Here is a 7,945-nt window from a genome sequence, read left to right on the forward strand (position 1 = left end):
GTGTGGTTGGGGACGGGGGGGGGGGGCGGGGGGGCGGGGACCGGGTGTGCCTGGGGGTGGGGCGGGGCCCGGGTGTGGTTGAGGGCGGGGCTGGGGCGGGGCGGGCCCCGGGTGTGGTTGGGGACGGGGGGGGGGGCGGGGGGGCGGGGACCGGGTGTGCCTGGGGGTGGGGCGGGGCCCGGGTGTGTCTGGGGGCGGGGCAGGGGCGGGGCCCGGGTGTGGTTGAGGGCGGGGCGGGGCCCGGGTGTGCCTGGGGGTGGGGCGGGGCCCGGGTGTGGTTGAGGGCGGGGCTGGGGCGGGGCGGGCCCCGGGTGTGGTTGGGGACGGGGCGGGGGGGGCGGGGACCGGGTGTGGCTGGGGGCGGGGCCTGGGCGGGGCCCGGGTGTGGTTGAGGGCGGGGCGGGGCCCGGGTGTGCCTGGGGGCGGGGCAGGGGCGGGGCCCGGGTGTGGTTGAGGGCGGGGCGGGGCCCGGGTGTGCCTGGGGGTGGGGCGGGGCCCGGGTGTGGTTGAGGGCGAGGCTGGGGCGGGGCGGGCCCCGGGTGTGGTTGGGGACGGGGCGGGGGGGCGGGGACCGGGTGTGGCTGGGGGCGGGGCCGAGGCGGGGCCCGGGTGTGCCTGGGGGCGGGGCCGGGGCGGGGCCCGGGTGTGGTTGAGGGTGGGGCGGGGCCCGGGTGTGGCTGGGGGTGGGGCGGGGCCCGGGTGTGCCTGGGGGCGGGGCAGGGGCGGGGCCCGGGTGTGGCTGGGGGTGGGGCGGGGCCCGGGTGCGGTTGGGGGCGGGGCTGGACCTGGGGCGGGGCCCGGGTGTGGTTGGGGCGGGGCGGGTGCGGGGCCCGGGTGTGGTTGGGGGCGGGGCTGGGCCTGGGGCGGGGCCCGGGTGTGGTTGGGGCGGGGCCGGGGCGGGGCCCGCCTGCTTCTCCGAGCGCCTTCCTCCCTGGAGGGCGGGGCGCCGGGGGCCAAACCCCCTAGTCCCCACCGAGCCCTGTGTGCCCGGTGCGCTGCGAGGCTTGGGAGACCCGGGGAGGAGATCCTGACGCGCCGGCTGCACGTGCCCGGGTGTTGGGGCCCAAACTCTCAGAGGCGCCCTGTGGGTGCCCTTTGCACCCCCTGGGGCGTGGGGGAGGGGCCGGTGCTCATTCAGTGTTGTGACCCCCCCACCTCCCCCACCAGCAGTTCCGGACCCTCTTCCGTGTCCCCGTGAGCTTACTTGAATGGAGAACTGTTGTGTTACAATAAAGTATGAGTGTACATGGAGACTGTTAAATCTCCGCAATTACCGGTCTGAGTTTCTCCGCTTTTTGGCTTGCTTACCTAACGCTGGCTTCCCAACCTTGCAGGCATTTATTCTTTTACTCTCAGAGCTTGCACAGAGCCGGACTTAGACAAGGTCTAGAGGAATGGAAGAAACAGGACTTGCTACTCTTGCTGTATCTGCTATGGCAGAGCACTTCTTGGCTGGACTCTTGTTCTGTTTCCCCATCTAAATCTTACTAAGGTAACCCACAGAAGACTCCAGGTGAGAGGGAGCGCAAAGGGAAAGTGCAGGCAAACTGTGAGAGTAGCTCCCGGAGATAGGTCTAGAGTAGATCTTTGTTCATTTGTAAGGTCAGACGCATTTGTGGGAGTTTCCCATGTCGCTCCTTCACATTTTGAAATATCATCAAATGCAATGTCGATAACATCAAGACAGTGCTCAATATAATCCTGGCCTAACAATGTAAATCTCGACATTTTCAATCTATCCCAGTTTCATGCTGCCAAAGGCGCTCCTGTGCTTTTCCCCCCTTGTTTAAGGTTTATTATTATTATCATTAATCTCTAGGTCATGGGGCTTGAACTCAGGACCCTCAGATCAAGAGGCACATGCCCTATGGACTGAGACATCCAGGAGCCCTTCCTTTGCTCACTTTTTAATGATAGTTGTCTTTGAGCATTCCTGAAACCTAACAGGCTGAAGCAATAAATACTCGCTGAATTGGTGAATAAAAGAATCATTTGATTTCTTTAAAAAGTTGGATTTCTACCTGATAAGCTTATGCTTGAAAATTCAGTTTCATTTTCCAAATGTTCTTTAATTAATGCTTTATATTCATGATGGAAGAATAATAAACATTTAACGTAAAAACATCTAGCAAGATCTAGCTTAAATATCTCTTCCTCATGACTCTACTACGCACTCAGGTGGAGCTGATTATCCCTTCCCTTTTACATACCTCTGTTATATTTAGTGTGTGTGACATTTATCTATCATGTCATGCAATTGTTTACTATTTCTCTTTTATACCAGAGTATGAACTTCCCAAAGGCAAGAACTCCTTTCCTATAATATTCTCAGTGCCTAGCAGAGTGCTGGACTTTTGGTCAGCATGCAATAAATGTTTAACAAGAGAATAAGTATATTATCTGGCACTGTGTCATTTATGGTGGTAGGAAGCTATTCTGTTCATTATGAAATGGTCTTATTATCATCTGGAATTGTTTGATCATCCCCTGGAATAATGGAGATTTCAGTTCTCTTTTTCAGTGCAAGCAGTATAACCAGACTCTTATGGAGACCAGAAGGTTGTAGATAGAGTAAATGACTTGTTTTCTATTGAACTTGTTCCCCAGCCTCCTTCCATGCCTCAGGGCCTAAACTCCTGGATAATAGGGGCATATCACTTGGCCATGATGGGCTGAGAGCCCATTCCTCCCATCCTCCCAGATACTTTCAATATCCTACTTTTTCTGTGTCTGGGGGAAGTAGCTTTACTTGCTCTACATTGCTCTGCTGCTGGACAGGGAACTGAAAAAAATCAGACCACTGCACATGGAGATTAAGCTCCTGCTACCACACACCACCCATCTCTAGAACTTTTCCTTCATCCCAAACTCTATACTCATTAAACATGGACTTCTCATTCTTCCCTATTCTAGCCACTATTCTACTTTCTGTTTCTGTGAATTTATTCTAGTTGTCTTATATAAGTGGGACCCTATGTGTCCATTGGCATTTGTCTTATTTCACTAAGTCTGTTGTTTTTAAAATTTATCCACATTGTAGCATGTCTCAGAATTCTGTTGCTTTTTAAGGCAGAATAGTATTTCATTGTGTATGTATCAATTTTGCTTATCCATTTAACATTCATCTGTCTGTAGACATTTGGGTTTCTATCTGTTGGCTTTGTGAAAAATGCTGCTGTGGACATTGGTATTACAACAATCTGTCCAACTCTCTGCTTTCAGTTCCTTGCCTATGGACCTTGAAGTGGACTGCTGGGTCATGTGATGATGCCATGTTTAATTTTTTGAGGAACCCCTATACTTTTTTGTATGGTAGCTGCAAAATTTTACGTTCTTACCAGCAATACCCAAGGGTTCCATTTCTCCACATTCTCACCAACACTTGTTTTCTGTTGTTATTGTTGTTGTTGTTAATAGCCATCCTAATGGGTATGAAGTAGCACTCATGAATTTTTGCATCTATGCTCCTAAGAGACATTGATCTGTAGTCATCTTTTTTTATAAATAGATTTAAGTATTTTGAACAATAAATAAACAAACAAAGACACACCAATGAGAAGTCATGCATGTCCCTGAAGTTTCTTGGCTGCATTAGTGAGTTTGTAGTGCAACAGAGAATCCTGAAGCAGGACTAGATTTTAAAGGGCAAGGAGGAGGGATCTGTACAAAAAACACTGATGTAAAGGAAATGTCAGCTCACAAGGACTGTGGCCATCTTGGTAGAGGTATATAGTCGGCAACTGAGAAAACATGACTAAAGCCTGAGAACAGAGTAAGGGCCAGAAACACAGATAATGGCAACATCTACCATTTATTGAGCAGTGGTGAATGTTTGAGAATTAATAACCTAATATTAGTAGCTGAAGTCATAGAGCTATATGACTCTTCCTAGAGAGAGAAAGAGAGTGAAAATCGATATGAAGGCCAAGAACAGAACCTCAAAGAACCAAAATTTAAGTGCTAAGCAGCAAAGAAATGGCCAATAGAGACTGAAAAACAGTAAGCAATAGGAGGGAGCAGTATTCTGGAAATCAAGGTAGAATATGGTATTAAAAAAGAAGAAAATGATTCTCTTGTGTTTCAAGGAATTCCAGTGTTATTTTCTTCCTCTGTCCTCAGTGAGCATGTCCATCATTGTAATTATTAGTTGTCAATCCTTTTTAGTCACACCAGAACTGTATAAACAGGGGAATTGGATCAATAGCAGATCTGGACTTACTATAGTGGCAAGGCATGAACACTCTTTTTGCTAATGTAAGTCTTTCAAATCTGACATTTAAATTAAGATAGGTTTTATTTCAATTGTGAAAAGTAAAGATGAAAGTTTAAAAATTATTTCTAAATTTGTTATTACCATTTTACCCTAAAAATACATCAGGACAAAAGCATACCAGGACAAAACAAAATCAGGCATTTTAAAACATTTATTTTAAAAATCAGAATAATGCACTATATTTACTCACATATATTCCTGTTTGTAACCAGATATTTTCAGCAAACAGACATCTTTAAGCATCTTCATCTGCTTTTATCAAACCTTCAAAGTGGCTCCTGCTGCTGTTGACAATCACAGCAGCCTGTTGGGGGTAAAGTATGAGGAGAGAAAAATAATCATGTATTCTTCAAAATTCAGAAATAATAAAACACTTGAGTGGGTAAATGTGCATTTGTATGCTACCAGTGAAGGCCAAAATAGTGATGTGATTTCCATACACACTGTAAAATGAAGGATAAACTTGTCACATTATTAACTAACCAAATATTTTGTATTAACCTATCCTAGATTTTTTTTATGGAACAGCTATTAAACTGTTGAATACTTCTTAAACATTACAGTAATCCCGTATGTTTAAACACACACAAACTTTTGAAAATGCACTTAACCAGTTAGTATGGTAAAGAATCTCATGAAATCAAGTGTTACTGACCCAACATAATTATTTTGAAGGTAGGAGAAAAACAGCATATGACTTTATCATGTGTGCATAAATGTTTTTTCTCTCTCCACCGCCCCCCCACCCCCAAAAAATCTCTATAGCAACAAATACCTTCTGAGTGGCTTCTATTTGAAGTTTTAAGGGAAACAGGTGTATTACAAGGTCCATGCTTGCAAGCAGTTCATTCTGTACGGGAGAAGCAGGCATAAATCCATATATACAGACACATATCCTCAGTAGGGGAAGCAGTAGGAGCACAGAGGTGCTGAAAATGTGGAAGTCTTCAGAGATCATTCTAGATATTCAAGTAGGCTTTAACCCCAAAATGAGTGTGAATGAGTAGTAGTGATGGGAGGAGAGTTAGGTGGAGAGCACAGCAAGAACACTGCATGAGAAGCAGCCAAGTGAAGAGCATCTCCAGAGAAATAAGTGGAGCAATGCACTTGCCAGGAGGTCTCGTGCAAGTATGCAGTGAAATGCAAAGGTTATAGGAAGATGGCCTGGAGTCAGAATGAGAGGGTCTTGGGCATGGTATTGAAGATTTTTACTTTTACTGTGTGTATATGAGGAGCAGTTGAAGGTAAGAATGTAGGGCTAACATGTCTGGAGTTTCCTGAAAGAAGAGGATTTTGCTACCCTGTGAGGGAGGATTTTCTCATGAGAAAATCCATATGAAAAGTTTGTATTGTAAAAAAAAAAAAAAAAAAAAAAAAAAAAGTTTGTATTGTATCCCAAATAAACCTTAACCTAGTTTGAAATATGAGAAGTTAATCAAATGCAAGAAAAAACAAATCCCAAGAAATGTTTAAAAATCCTGTTTTTTTCCTAGGGCATCAATATAATGCCCACCTTCAAGTATGTGTTAAGATTCTAGGAAATTCTAGAATTCAGTCACTTCATCTTATAAAGAAATGGAAATCAGGAGAAATGAAAGGACTTGCTCAGAGTTATGCTACTTTGTCCTAAGTAGAACCTGAATTGGATATAGGTCTTTAGAATTCATGCTCAGTCTGCCCTCCACATTACCTGGCATTTATTAATAATATGTATTTTGTTTGGTAATCATTTTTAAAGACTCCTGGTTTAATTGGGGAGAAGAGAATTGATTACTTCCTCCCCAATTTTTTAACCAGCATGTGGTAAAATACACATTTTTTCCCAGAGGGAATCTGTTTTCGTTAATGAGAACGTATAAACTATTTCACTTGTAAATAAATGGTTGTGCTTAAAAAGGTGAAGATGACAGAACAGCATTTTTTTTTAACATTTAAAACCTCCCTGAATTATTTCCTTGTGTTTTTTCTTAGCAAAGTGAAAGAAATTTCAGACTAGTCTCTGATAGCTTCTTAAAATAATGAACACACAATTAATTGATTTATGTATATATAATTGTAATCAATTTTTGTTGCATACCTAACAGCAAAGAAATGCTACTAACAAGTAAAGATTTATATAAAAAGTAAGACATGGTCCTACCACTAGTGGCTTATAATGAAATAGAATTTGGAGCACTTGATAAAGACACTTTATTTCTTACTAAAAGCGAATTTAAGAAATGCTATCTCTATTTAGATATGTTAATTCACTTATAATAAAACAATTGTATATAACTAAAAGTAACTATTTCTCAATGAGAAAAAATTGGGAAGAGTAAAATGTGGAAGCTATGCAAAACAAACTTAAATATTAGGTATTCAATACTAAGGATAAATACCACATACAGTAATCTTCTAATCAGCAATGGTTAAATCTTCTAGTATGGATGCAAAATTACTGAAATTTTTACACTTTTTTATGCTTTTTATCTATTGTGGATTATTTGGATCCACAAGAGGATCAAGATGATTTCAAGTTGGTAAAAATAAAGCAAAATTACAAGATACGTTAATAAATATAACTTCACTGGAAAAAATATGAACTGTGAAGAGACATATGTGTTGGATATAAAGGATTTGGTCAGATGATGGAAGGTCTTAATATTCAAGCTAAGGTATGGTGTGACTCCATTCTAAAATTTGTGTTAAAGACAATTTAAATTTATTTAAAATGTATAAGACAGAAAAAATGCCATAAAGAAAAATCTGGTTTTGGAAGATTCAAGAGCACTGGACTGGGTTGTGAAGATAACATAAGGCATTGACTATGTACCTAATTAATAATATAATAACTGCCAATTTTAATAATAATTAGGAAATCTGTATTTTTATCCAGGCTCTGCTATGAAGTAAACCATGAGCATAAGCAGCTCTACTTCTCTGGGCCTCTGTTTCATAACATGTAAAATGAGAGGGTTAAACTAAATGATCCCGAGGAGTCACTTCAAGTTAAAAAAATTCCAATTATTCATGTTGAATCCAGATATCAAGGAACAGTCTCAGTACTTAACGCAGTGTTTTCACCCCATACCCCTGGAAGAATAAAGCTAAATAATTTTTTTCATGGTCCAGTTTGTATATTTTATCCAGTCTTTACATAATTTTAAAAGTTATAAAACATGAAAACCCAAAGAGTTCCCAAAAGTGGTCCCAATGCAGACACTTGGGAATTTAAGTACATAATATTATTTTAAATATATTTAACAACTCAATTTATACAGATTGACAGATGCAATGGAAAAGTAGATCACCAACAGATTTTGATTAAACTCCACATTCTAAAATTTCATAGAAAAACAATAAGCTACTGCATATTAGTACATCACATTAAAATATATTTTAAAGTATACTTCCCCTTTTATATGGCAGTGATTATACATTAGTGCAACCACAGAGCACTTGTAAACTTTTTTGTTCAACATCATCTATGTCCATAATAAATTGTTTGGTTAACTCCAAGGTCTTTCTTGGGTCTAAGCTTTTTCAGTTTTCCTATGGAGACAGGTACAACTTCTACCCACAACTGTATCCATCCATGCAGAAATGCCTACTGTCTGAGGTTGGGAGAGCAGGTGGTATATAGGTCAGTCTGAAGAAATCTCTCACCTTTCTAAAATAAGAAAAGGGATTTGA

The sequence above is a fragment of the Vulpes lagopus genome, chromosome 1, assembly GCF_018345385.1.
Source record: "Vulpes lagopus strain Blue_001 chromosome 1, ASM1834538v1, whole genome shotgun sequence".
Classification (NCBI taxonomy): Eukaryota; Metazoa; Chordata; class Mammalia; order Carnivora; family Canidae; genus Vulpes; species Vulpes lagopus.